Below are 14461 nucleotides of genomic sequence, written 5' to 3'. Positions count from 1 at the left end.
GATCCCTTGAGGACTTTTATGGGCCTATATTCGTCCCTGAGCATGATGTTGCTCTCTGATGCGAAAAGCCCTCATTTCCCCATGTATCTTCTTCTTAGCCTCATTTTCCTCAGTCTTTTAGTCCTGTTTTAGAATATCTTGACCCATCGTCTCTACCTTGCCACAGGTGGCTGTTATAATACACATTTTAAAATATTTTTGAAAAGTTCTTACCAAGAGGCTGTTCTAGCCCTGACAGAGTTCCAAGGGGTTGCAAATAAAGGCAAATCTCAGAGTGAATCTGCCAGCTAACCAGCAAACAAGTCAAAATCATAATCACAATAATTCACAATTATTTGAGAACAAGGTTCAATTGATCCATGAGGTCACACCAGGAATGAAAGTTGTGTTCCAGTGGCTGCTGTCATTCTGAGGAATGGAGGTGGTAGGCTGGTGAGCAAAAATGCCATAATAATGACTGTACTTAATCTGTAAATTTGCAGTAAAAAATACCTCATAATTAGTAAAGAGAACTAAAGTAGATAATATCTGATTAACTCTGAGTATGTCCAGTAATTGTGCAGTAAATGCATGGTATTATTACTATTTCTTATGAAAAGATTTTTTTTTTTTTTTTTTGATGCTATGTTGTAGGCAGAGAGCAGAGTAATTCTTTCTGAACACATTGGACAACTTTTTGTTTTTAATCATTTTTTTACCATTGACATAATCAATGGTTATCAACTAATGACTTATGACTAACCAGGAAGAATTCATTATTACCTCCATCCACCCTCCTCTTCCTCATTATTATGCCTGTCACCATGGCTAGATATTCCCATTTATGAATTAGTTACCTTGATAGAGAATTTTGAAGGACAAAAGATGGCTCCTAGCTGCCTGCAGAGAAAGAACAATTGTAGACAAGATGGTGTGTTCAGACTCTCTCACCCCAGGTTTGTAAATAATGGCTATGTAACGGCTGAGATCATTTACAGCACTGCACATGTGCGTCACAAGGTACTTGCTTGGTCCCGGACTACTTTGTGCTGCATACCTATATAAGCTTCACCTGAAGAAACGGTGGCATCACTGCTGTGTTACAGCTGCATCCATTAGGTCAGTCATGAGAGGAGAGACCCTAGTGTATCTATTGTGAATTATAGTCAATGATTTGATGCATTCAGCTCTATGAAAGTTTTTCAAGTGGTCTCACCAGCTGTGAATGAAATCCCTGGAGCCATGGTATTCAGTCCTGCTTCCTGGGTATAGATTTAAGTCAGGTGATGTCACAGCTACTGTTGTACACATTTTTAGGCCAAATCAAAGAAATTAATTACTTGTGTTGACTGCATCTACTCTACTGACATTATCTCACTGTAACTACATTTCAAACTCGAACCTCTTTATTGTACTGTAAAGGCAAGTTCAGATTGTAGATTCTCTGACCTCTTAAAAGGTATCATTTTTGCCTGAAGTATAGATGTAAGCATTTGAAGTCCACATTGAACTTCCCATTGAGAACCCAGTACTTACTGACTACTGACACCTTGATTGTATTCCTGCAATTTAGCTGTGCCCAGAATCCTAATCCACAGGAAATGTTAGATAAATGTGAAATTATTTTAAGTTGTTTTAAACTGCTAAGTTTGTGGTAATTTACTATGCAGCATAGAAAACTAATTCAACAATTTAGTGTTAACCTTATAATCATGCTGCTTTGGGAGCACAAGTTATGTGCACTGAAATCATGCTCTAGGGTCAGGAAGAATTCCTGGAGAATGCAAATCTTGAGCTAAAATTAAGAGGATATTAGGAAAAAAGAGAGTCATCAGAAAATTTAACTAGGAGTTAGCTAGGAGAAAGAGGAAGAGCCTTTAAGATATTTTTGTGATATGGCAAAACTGATGGTATTTAGTTTAGTGTAAAGAGAAATGAAAGGTAGTGAAGGACTAGAATTTATACAGACTTCTATCTTGGTCAGATGTTCTAATTTATATGATGGGAGACTGTTAATATAATTCAAACTAGGAAGGTGTGATCAGATTAATGTGCAAAGTCAATTTAGCTTAGCAGTTGTAATATATGAGAATCAAAAGCCAATTCTAGCTTTAAGAGCAAAGATTACAGGAATAAGAAGCAAGTGGCTCCTTTCTCCTTTCTCCCGCATTGTGCATCTGAGAATCTATACAAGGACCTCACCTCGTTGTATTGAATTTATTTACCAGGCTCTCTAAGAGACTGTGAGTTTCCAGTGGGCAACTACCACATCTTATTCACTTCTGTTTCCCTGGGGGCTAAAACAGTACCAGGTACATGACTTACACCACTACAAGATAAATTGTTATTGGCTTAATAGACCATTCAGGAATGGTTTTTGTGAAATTGAGAATAAGTTTAGAATAAATAAGAGAGAAAAAGAACAAATTAAAAGGTAAGAATTTCCACTTCAGAAAATCTGCTGAAAGCATACTTGAAATAAATGATAAAATAGTGGACTTTGCTTATTTCACAAGCCTAATATGTAATGTGTATACATTTTTATAGGCTTATTTAAAAAACTGTTTTGAAATGAACAAAAAAAGAAGCAATAATATCCACTGTGGCATTTAAATAGTCTTATTATATGCAACAAGCTTTTGAGTACATGTCAGGCTGTAATTTGGATTGGAAAGTGGGATCAGGGCAATAATTAGCAACCATATTTCTTGAATCAAATTGCATTACAGACTTCTGGGAGGTCACTGAGGTATACTGAGCCTTACCCTACTTTGAGTCATGCTGAAATATTTTTAGAAACCCCATATGATGAGCCATCATCCTTCCCTTATTCTCTGTCTTTCCAACTTGACTGGTGTAGTCTAGCCACAATTTCTTCCACATCTGAATTATTGAACTACCTTCGTGGTTGATCTCTTGTGTCAAAACTAGACTAATAGTGAGGAAGGACAATGGATTTTTAAGTCAAATAGATTCAATATTGAAACTGAGCTCTTTATCCTTTTGTCAAATAATTTCTTTGACTCTCTTTAGGTGGAAAAAAACTGTTCCCTATTTGTAAGGATTATTGGGAAGATTAAATAGGAAATCTTTATATGTTTATAATCACAGTAAGTAAAACTCTCAGATGTTATTATTTCTGATTTTTTACCAGTTGAATAAGCCCAAATAAAATAAGTAGATTTTGATGAGAGGTATCATGGGACAGGGGAAAAACATGAGCAGTTGGACTTCATTTACAATCCTGTCTTTATTTTCTTATTTTCACATATATTACCCTCAAATAGTGTGCAGCTGGTGAGCAAAACAAGTAATTAACCAACCAAAGTTGAGTGAAACTAGTCTTAGTATTGGCTAACCTCTCTGCATGAAACATAAGATGGGAAATTTGAGTCTTTTAGGTTACTATTCTGCTATGTTCATTAAAACAGTCTCAAAAGCGTAATAAATATAATAGTAGCATAAAATATATATACATATAATTAATATCCAGTTTATTCCAAGTTTATGAGGACTTCATAAAATGTGATAAAAGTTGTTTCCTTGTATATCTAAAAAGTGCTGTTATTATATACTTTGAAAATCTTTTTTGGCTGTAGTTCAATCTAAACTTGTCAAAAGTCAGGAGTAAGCTCTCCATCATCATCATCGTCAATTTTCTTAAGTTCTAGAAACAATACCATACACATGTGTAATTTAAACTTTTTTGACTATGGTAAATTTGAGAACAATTTAGCTGTCACAGCAGGAATCATGGGTAATATAGAATGAAGAAATGAGAACAATGACATACCATTATTACTGATAAGTATAGTCTAAAATTAGCTGATGTAGTGATTTTAAGTTTGAATGCACAGCTGTACCTTATACCTCTGAGAATTGTTTGCCAGGATCCAGTTTCAAGAGCTCAACTTTAGCAATTACTTTTTGCAAACTTTAGTCATTATCAATTGTGAATCTAGAAACTCTAATAAGGTAACATTAAAATATTTTATTCATTAGTAAGTATTCAGATTTTATTAATTACTATTGAATTAGGCAATGTTTTTGAAAGTAATTTGCATTCTTTTAAGTGTTCTATCAGGTAATACTTGGTATCTCACACAGTAGGTGCTCAAAAAATGTTTTTCAATAAGTGAAAAATGTATTCCTCTGCCTTTCTTTCTTTTACTTCTTCTTTTGTATATGCATTGAGCAATGCTTTCTTTCTCTCCAGCTCCCCAATATTCCTACCATGATGAACACTGGCTTACAACTGATATGAAATTAAGTGCTTTTGGAAAAATAAAAATCTTCCGTCAAACAATTATTAAAATTTAAGGACTTGCACATATTCAGATATGCAGAAATTTGTATATATTTTAAAGAAGTAAGTATCATCTTTCCCCCTACTCAAGTTCACGGTCAGGTTAAGACTGCAACGGATAGTATATTCTTTGGAAAGAAACACTGCATGGATATGAGAACTGCTAGAATGAGATACAGCATCTGAAGGTTTAATTTACAAAGGAGTTAGAAAGCTGGTTATATTGAGAGATGAAACTGAAAAGTATTTGAACATTTAGAAACTGACGTGGCAGGGGAGTAAAGAAGTAGAGTGAATAAGTAGCTCAAGGTAGTTAAGTTGTTTTGGGTGCAGACCAAGAGACCTGATGATTAAACTTGTAACTCAGATGACAGTGAGTTAGAATCTATACTGTTGGCTGGCTCATATACTGTGGAGTCCCATCCGGACAAATATTACAGACCACTTTCTCATCGTAGGTGACTCTCTTGGGTACCGACGTAATGGGAGGATTACCGGTCTTACATTAGAAATCTCTAGTTCTGCTGTGTGTACTGGTGACTTTAGCCAACTCACCGATCCAATTTGATCTTGATTTCTTCATATTTATGTATATTTTAAATATTCTATTTGTTTGTTTTTGGCACTGGTGGGTCTTCGTTGCTGTGCAAGCTTCCTCTCTTGCCAGGGGCTGGGGCTGCGCTCGAGCTGCGGGGTGCGGCTTCTCGCCGTGGGCGCGTCTCTTGCTGCAGAGCGGGGATCTCGGGCAGATGGTCCTCGGTAGCCGCGGTGGAGCTCGGTGGGTGCTCCCGGCCTCTAGCGCGCAGGCTCAGTAGTGTGGGGCACAGACAGTTGCTCCCTGGCAAGTGAGATCTTCCTGAATAAGGGATCACACCTGTGTCTCCTGCATTAGCATGCAGATTCTTTACCACCTAGCCACTAGGGAAGCCCAATTTCTTCATATTTAAACTGACAACAAAGGACTCAACAACAATACCACGTGGTATTGATATTGTAATAGTAATGTGAAATTGGTCTACTGCCCTGAATGGTTTTATTTTGATAATGTATATCAAAAGAGAGAAAAAAATGTAGTTTTCTGGTGAATACAAAGCATCAAGTTTTAGAATTTTTTTTGTTTTAACATATGTGGGTTTTTAATTCTTTTGGCCCAATCCCTTTGAGTCAAAAGCAGAGACTGATTCTTTAATTAAATTTTATGTAATATATGGGAAATAGGTTATCTTTAATTAAATTCCTCTGAGGATTTTTCTTCAGAGACTAGGGCAAGATCCTAAATTCAGTTTGTGGAAAGTACTGTTTAATTATTAAAATGTAAAGTATTTTGAATCAATTTAAAATTGCCCCCAAAGATTCTTGTCCTATTAAAACAATGTTTGGGAAAGGAGAGTTAAATGTCAGTTAAATTATATAAAACCTTCCACAAAAATAGATGAGATTACTAAACAACTAGTTTAAGTCAATATATGCCTCGGAATTGAACTGCCTTATATCATGATGCTGGGAAAGATTGAAGGCAAAAGGAAAAGTGGGCGGCAGAGGATAAGATAGGTTAGATAGCATCACTGACTCAGTGGACATGAATTTGAGCAAACTCCTCGAGATATTGAAGGACAGGGAAGCCTGATGTGCTGCAGATCATGGGGTTACAGATAGACACAACTTAATGACTGAGCAGCAAGAACAAATGGCCAAAAGAAGTTTAAGGTATAGGCATACATGCTTTCCACGGGAGCTCTATATGTCAGAAAAGCAATACATTGTTTCAGAATGAAGAAAGCAGAGTAATGGAAACCAGCGAGGATCTCATATTGTTTTCATTTCACAGTGACTAAGGGAGACAGAGAAAAACAGGCTCACTCTGCTAACAACAGCTTGACAGGAACAACCAATTGAGGGGAAGATTTACTCTGATTGTGCTGTGATGGTTCAACCCTGCATCGGGGAGGGCATGGACAAGGATAAAATTCCAGGACGAGAAATTCTGGAAGTGCTGACGTAAAGGGTGAGGACAGAAATTATTAATACTTATTTTAGGAAAAAGTGACTCAATAAGAGGGTATTGTGGAAGATAACTGGGACTTGTGCAATGGCAAAGAAGTTCTTCTGAGATTTACACTTTACATTGACGTCTCATTTACTATAAATTTTTATTATATGTTCTGCCGAAGCAAGCACCACCATAAATTTCTGAGACTCCACGGCCTCCCTGGTGGCTCAGTTGTAAAGAATTTGCCTGCCAGTGGAGGAGCCACAGGAGACGCAGGTTTGATCCTGGGTGGGGAAGATCCCCTGGAGAAGGACATGGCAACTCACTCCAGTATTCTTGCCTGGGAAATCCCACAAATGGAGGCGCCTGGAGGGGTACGGTCCATGGGGTCACAAAGAGTCGGTCGTGACTAAAGCAGCTGAGCACATGTTGAGCACATGGTGCATTTCAGCTCTCAAGTTTCTGTGGCTTTAAGAAGTATGATGTTGATATTCTTGTAAAGATCTAATTTTGTTTAAAAGAAATAAAATAGGTAACCTGACTGAATGTTTCTGAGCCTGACCATTTGTTTTGGGGTCTTCAACCTGAATTTCTATGCTGGGTTTCCCAGGTGGCACCCAGCTGTCAATGTAGGAGACGTGGGTTCCAACCCTGGGTCAGGAAGATCCCCTCGAGTAGGAAATGGCAACCCACTCCAATATTCTTGCCTGGAAAATTCCATGGACAGAGGAGCCAGGCGGGCTACAGTCCATGAAGTTGCAAAGAGTCAGTTATAACTGAGCGACTGAACACACACATATAAAATGACAGCGAAGGACGTAGGACCACTCCTGAGATCCAGGGCAAACATCAGGGAGAAAATTAAACCTTCCTGTAGGCTGGCATATAAACGAGGTTTTACAAAACACTTAAACAATTCCACTCTTACAAATAAAATTTGGAATGACTTTTTAATGCTATTGCTGTTGTTTTTCGATTTCCTACTTACAACCCCAAGGAGTAGGTAAATGTTTTTCACACCATTGTCATCACAGAGAGATCAACTTTTTCAAAATGCATCACAAGATAAGAATCACATCCTAGTTGAAGAGCAATGTTGGAAACCACTATATTAGACTTGTTTTTTTCTAATATTTATCTATTTGGCTGCACCAGGTGAGTAGTGGGATGCAGGATTTTTAGTTGTGGCATGCAAACTCTTAGTTGCAGCGTGTGGGGTTTAGTTCCCTGATCATGGATTGAACCCGAGTCCTCTGCACTGGGAGCTCAGAGTCTTAACCACTGGACCACTAGCAAAGTTCCTGGACTTTCATTTAAGAGTAAAACATTTGATTAATCCATGTGATGGGAGTTTACTTGATATTCTATAAACTTACTAGAGGGCTTCCCCAGTGGCTCAGTGGTAAAGAATCCATGGGCAAGGGAGCAGCCACAGGAGACTCGGGTTCCATCCCTGAGTTGGGAAGATCCCCTGGAGGAGGGCATGGCAACCAACTCCTTATTCTTGCCTGGAGAATCCTATGGGCAGAGGCACCTGGTGGGCTAGAGCCCATATTGTCACAAGAGTCAGACACAACTGAAGCAACTTAGCAGGCACATGCATGCAAACTCACTAGAAAAGAGAATGGAGCTGAAGATCAAGACTTTTCCCCATCGTTCTGACACTCTGCCCACTCTCTGTGGACATGTACTGTGAAATTGATCTATTTTTCAGAGTTGTGGGTTATATAGTGGCAATATTTCAAGTTCTTGTTGATATCGAGAACATACCTAAATCTTTTACAGTGCATACGTGCATGCTAGGTCATCTCAGTTGTGTCTGACTCTGCGACCCCATGGACTGTAGCCCACCACGCTCCCCTGTCCCTGGGATTCTCCAGGCAAAAATACTGGAGTGGGTTGCCATGCCCTCCTCCAGGAGATCTTTCCTATCCAGGGATCAAAACTATGTTTTTTATGTCTTCTGCCTAGGTAGGTGGGCTCTTTACCACTAGTGCCACCTGGGAAGCCCAAAACTTTATAGTATTCCATTGTTATTCACTGGAAAAGGAAATGGCAACCCACTCCAGTTCTTGGTGTGGCTAGCTGTTGGTGAAAATAGATATCTCTCTATAACATTACATAGACAGATATTATTAACTTAAAATTTATATTGTCATGCTGTATATAGATATATATTCTATAACCAGTTTTCACTAGATGATATGACAAAAACATCTGTCATGCCATTAAATAAAAATCTATATTGTAGATACCTGGTTCATAGTTTGGCCATAATACTTTATCTATTCATTCATATGTAGATGTACATTTAGTTTCCCCCCCTAGTTTATTGCTATTATAAAATTGACTGATTAACAAATATATAGACACATTTTTGTGCATATATCTGGTTATTGCCTCTAAATATATTCCAGGAAGTAGGGTGGCTAAATTGGGGGATATATTATTTTAAATAGCATTGATACATAAATTGTATACTCAACATAGCAACCAACAGAGAATGAGGGCATTTCCTTATACCCATCCTTTCTAGACTTTCTAAGAGATTTTGTTGTTCTTTTAAATATTCCAAAACCTTATTGGCATTGAAGGGGATCAGAATATTCCACCCTCCAAAAAAATGTCATTTTGGCATAGGGATTATTTTGAGCCGAAGGCAATTGGAAAACGGCAAACACAAGCTTGTTGCCCTCCATCCTCCTGCCTGAGAGCAGGACATAAATTTCCCCTTACAATGGTAATATGCATTTCCATTTGTAAAGGTGTTCCCTCTCCCGTATCAGGAATACCTGAGATAGCACTGAAATGAGTCTGTAGGATGCCTCTTAGTAAACAACCCTTACTTATACATTTCCTAGTCATCTTCCACAACTTATTGCTCTTTTTAAAAAAATTTTACATAAACTTCTGGCACACTTTATTGATTTAGGGGCCAAACAAGGCAGCATTAGGACAGTTAAGAAAATGCCTCCTTGAAAATGATGCATCCTAGGGCTGTTGAGTGATGTCAGTCACAGGATTTGAGGATGAAAAGGACAGTCTTTGGATGATGTTGCTTAGGATACTTGCTCATTTATTAAAAAGGATCCTTTTGCACGACATGGATGGAAGAAGGCAAGAGTGTAGGGCTGTGATGTGTGCTGGGTGGTTGCTGTGAGCTTACCCACGAGGGCAGGTGGGCTGGTAAATCAGTGCTGAGTTGGGAAGGGAGAGACACCAGCCTGTCCCACCTGCCTCCTGAAGCCAGTAAACTTGATTAGTTGAGCCACTGTCCCTGGAACACACTCTGTGTCCCTTTCCAGTGTGAAGATAACATTTTGATCACATGCTATGGGGAACCAGGGTTAGTAGTCAACTTCCGCCCTGATCCAAGCTACAGGATGGCAAGGCGACAGTGGGACTTCCTGCATACCTGGGTTGGCAGGAGGCTTTGATAAAAGCTGAAGTCTTAGGGTACTGGCTTTGTGAAATATTGTCACCAGTCCAGAGTAAACGAAAATGTGATTCCTTACAAATAATGCTATATCTCCATTTCTACCTATACCCTCCAGATACTGTTTTTAAAAATCAGTTTTCCCCTTTGTCTATACATTTTTAAGACTCCGGCTTCATGAAAGGAATTGATTCACCGCAGCATGGCTGCTCTTCCTGTCTTGTGCCCTCCATCTCCTCCCCTCCAGGCTTACCCTGATCACCCTCCCCTCTGCACAGCACCTATGGGCAGAGACCAGGCCATGAGGTGATGAGCAGCGATGCGGTCCTGCCTGGCCTTCTGTTTCTGGGATGTGGCTTTGGACAATGCTGCTAGGATGCTGCAAACAGGACATCATGGGTCTGGGATGCGTGGATGGCAGAGTGGAGCCCCTTTACTGTCTTACTCCACCGATGGATGGTCTCACTGTGGTAGGTCTCAGGGTGGATTTTCAAGGCCTTGACCAGGAGCTGACTGTGGCTCAGATCATGAACTCCTTATTACCAAATTCAGACTTAAATTGAAGAAAGTAGGGAAAACCGTTAGGCCATTCAGGTATGACCTAAATCAAATCCCTTATGATTATACAGTGGAAGTGAGAAATAGGTTTAAGGGCCTAAAACTGATAGATAGAGTGCCTGATGAACTATGGAATGAGGTTCGTGACATTGTACAGGAGACAGGGATCAAGACCATCCCCATGGAAAAGAAATGCAAAAAATGCAAAAAAAGCAAAAAAGGTCTGGGGAGGCCTTACAAATAGCTGTGAAAAGAAGAGAAGCAAAAAGCAAAGGAGAAAAGGAAAGATATAAGCATCTGAATGCAGACTTCCAGAGAATAGCAAGAAGAGATAAGAAAGCCTTCTTCAGCAATCAATGCAAATAAATAGAGGAAAAAAACAGAATGGGAAAGACTAGAGATCTCTTCAAGAAAATTAGAGATACCAAGGGAATATTTCATGCAAAGATGGCCTCAATAAAGGACAGAAATGGTATGGACCTAACAGAAGCAGAAGATATTAAGAAGAGGTGGCAAGAATACAGAGAAGAACTATACAAAAAAGATCTTCATGACCCAGATAATCATGATGGTGTGATCACTCATCTGGAGCCAGACATCCTGGAATGTGAAGTCAAGTGGGCCTTAGGAAGGATCACTATGAACAAAGCTAGTGGAGGTGATGGAATTCCAGTTGAGCTATTTCAAATCCTGAAAGATTGATGCTGTGAAAGTGCTACACTCAATATGCCAGCTAATTTGGAAAACTCAGCAAGTTTAAAAAACTCACAGGACTGGAAAAGGTCAGTTTTCATTCCAATTCCAAAGAAAGGCAATGCCAAAGAATGCTCAAACTACTGCACAATTGCACTCATCTCACATGCTAGTAAAGTAGTGCTCAAAATTCTCCAAGCCAGGCTTCAGCAATACGTGAACCGTGAACTTCCTGATGTTCAAGCTGGTTTTAGAAAAAGCAGAGGAAGCAGAGATCAAATTGTGAACATCTGCTGGATCATGGAAAAAGCAAGAGAGTATCAGAAAAACATCTCTTTCTGCTTTATTGACTATGCCAAAGCCTTTGATTGTGTGGATTACAATAAACTGTGGAAAATTCTGAGAGAGATGGGAATACCAGACCACCTGACAGGCCTCTTAAGAAATTTGTATGCAGGTCAGGAAGCAACAGTTAGAACTGGACATGGAACAACAGACTGGTTCCAAATAGGAAAAGGAGCACGTCAAGGCTGTATATTGTCACCCTGCTTATTTAACTTCTCTGCAGAGTACATCATGAGAAATGCTGGACTGGAAGAAACAAAAGCTGGAATCAAGATTGCCAGGAGAAATATCAGTAACCTTAGATAGGCAGATGACACCACCCTTATGGCAAAAAGTGAAGAGGAACTAAAAAGCCTCTTGATGAAAGTGAAAGTGGAGAGTGAAAAAGTTGGCTTAAAGCTCAACATTCAGAAAATGAAGATCATGGCATCCGGCCCCATCACTTCATGGGAAATAGATGGGGAAACAGTGGAAACAGTGTCAAACTATTTTTTTTGGGCTCCAAAATCACTGCAGATGGTGACTGCAGCCATGAAATTAAAAGACGCTTACTCCTTGGAAGAAAAGTTATGACCAACCTATATATAGTGTATTCAAAAGCAGAGACATTAGTTTGCTGACTAAGGTCTGTCTAGTCAAGGCTATGGTTTTTCCTGTGGTCATGCATGGATGTGAGAGTTGGACTGTGAAGAAGGCTGAGCGCCAAAGAATTGATGCTTTTGAACTGTGGTGTTGGAGAAGACTCTTTAGAGTCCCTTGGACTACAAGGAGATCCAACCAGTCTATTCTGAAGGAGATCAGCCCTGGGATTTCTTTGGAAGGAATGATGCTAAAGCTGAAACTCCAGTACTTTGGCCACCTCATGTGAAGAGCTGACTCATTGGAAAAGACTCTGATGCTGGGAGGGATTGGGAGCAGGAGGAGAAGGGGACAACAGAAGATGAGATGGCTGGATGGCATCACGGACTCGATGGACATGAATCTGAGTGAACTCCAGGAGTTGGTGATGGACAGGGAGGCCTGGTGTGCTGCGATTCATGGGGTCACAAAGAGTCGGACACGACTGAGCGACTGAACTGAATTGAATTATCATGTGATCTGAGGATCAAGGGTTCCTCTGTGATACCATCTTTCATGGATGCCTTTAGGGGATTGAACTCTTTGTGTAGGAATGTCCATTCTGGGGGCCTTCCTGTGAGTCTCTGGATTAGCATAGAGCCTGGGATGCTGAACTCAATCACAGAATCAAGCTTCTCTCCTCTTCTTGGTGAAGTCACCAAGCCTTTCTGCCTGCCTCACAGTCTGAGAGAAGCCATCTAGAAGAATATTATCTCTGCATGGAGAGATCTCCCAATTCTTCTCAATGAGCTCTGTGGCTGTTTCATCACTCATCAGTTTTCCAGCATCCATAGTTGCCTTCAGCTTTTCTCCCAGATCTGAGCTAGAAGACCCTTAGCATGTCCCCAGTAGCCAAATGGGAGACACAGAAGTTTTCAGTAGATTTGGGTGCCTGGGAAATCTTGCCGGCTCCAGGTGGCCCGGGTACCTTGGGATACTCTTGAGTTGGTGTTGCCTCAGGCACGTTGGTGGCCTCCGAAGCCTCTCACTGCTCATCCCACACCCCGTTGCTCTTTTCAAAATGATAGATAAGCCCTCAGCTAAACACTTCTTTGGGTTTTCACCCTTTTCTGTAGAGTCTCCATGTACATAAAATATGTATGCCTTTCTCCTCTTAAACTGTCTCTTGCCAGTTTAATTTGCATGTCTCAAATACAGAACCTAAGAGCATAGAGGAAAAGCTTTTCATTCCTTTTAGCATAAAATACCTTCTTGTGTGTCATGTCATAAAGTTGAATTGAGAAGGTATTAAAGTTTAAAAAAATTAAACAGTTCTCAAAATAAATTTCACAGTATCTTGCTTATAGTAGAGAATGGCTATCTAGAAATAGCTTTCAGATAGCTGTTATTCCAGCCCAGCAAAGCAAGATCCCCAAAGCTCATAATGAGTAATAAATAATTGCTTCCCTCTTTCTTATCTTCCTCCCTTCTCTCTCCCTCCTCTTTCTGTCTTCTATTCTGTTGAAAACCCCAACTGAAAACACACTTGATCCCTCAGTTTTCTTAGGTGCTGGAACTTGAAGTATGCATGTCTCTCTCTAGGAGTTTATAAATGATGGTGTGCAGACAACTGCAATAAAACAAACGGTCTTGATAATAGTGACTTCCTAAGATCATGGCATCTGGTCCCATCACTTCGTGGGAAATAGATGGGGAAACAGCAGAAACAATGTCAGACTATTTTTTTGGGCTCCAAAATCACTGCAGATGGTGATTGCAGCCTTGAAATTAAAAGACACTTACTCCTTGGAATTAAAGTTATGACCAACCTAGATAGCATATTCAAAAGCAGAGACATTACTTTACCAACAAAGGTCTGTCTAGTCCAGGCTATGGTTTTTCCTGTGATCATGTATGGATGTGAGAGTTGGACTGTGAAGAAAGCTGAGCACTGAAGGATTGATGCTTTTGAACTGTGGTGTTGGAGAAGACTCTTGAGAGTCCCTTGGACTGCAAGGAGATCCAACCAGTCCATTGTGAAGGAGATCAGTCCTGGGTGTTCTTTGGAAGGACTGATGCTAAAGCTGAAACTCCAGTACTTTGGCCACCTCATGGGAAGAGTTGACTCATTGGAAAAGACTCTGATGCTGGGAGGGATTGGGGGCAGGAGGAGAAGGGGATGACAGAGGATGAGATAGCTAGATGGCATCACTGACATGATGTATGTGAGTTTGCGTGAACTCCGGGAGTTGGTGATGGACAGAGAGGCCTTGGCGTGCTGCAGTTCATGGGGTCGCAGAGTCAGACACGACTGAGTGACTGAACTGGACTGAATGGTTTAATTTAATAGGTGGCAAAAAGACTTTCCCACTGTAGGAGTTTTTCCTGGGGAAATGAACAAAGTCTTTGGAGTTAAATGCCTGTGCTTGTTCAGTTGTGTCTGACTCTTTGCAACTTCAAGGACTCTAGCCCGCTAGGCTCCTCTGTCCATGGAACTTTCTAGGCAAGAATACTGGAGTGAGTTGCCATTTTCTACTCCAGGGGATCTTCCTGACTCAGGGATGGCATCCTTATCTCTTGTATCCCCTGCACTGGC

General features: G+C 40.1%; 1 pseudogene; it reads right to left on the bottom strand.

Moving 5' to 3' along the window:
- Nucleotides 1–3593: 3593 nt before the first annotated feature.
- On the bottom strand, nt 3594–13557 carry LOC128069070 (adenylate kinase 2, mitochondrial-like; annotated as a pseudogene).
- Nucleotides 13558–14461: the final 904 nt, after the last annotated feature.

This window comes from Budorcas taxicolor, chromosome 25, assembly GCF_023091745.1.
Source record: "Budorcas taxicolor isolate Tak-1 chromosome 25, Takin1.1, whole genome shotgun sequence".
Classification (NCBI taxonomy): domain Eukaryota; kingdom Metazoa; phylum Chordata; class Mammalia; order Artiodactyla; family Bovidae; genus Budorcas; species Budorcas taxicolor.
This window is presented reverse-complemented; position numbering and strand designations above follow the sequence as displayed.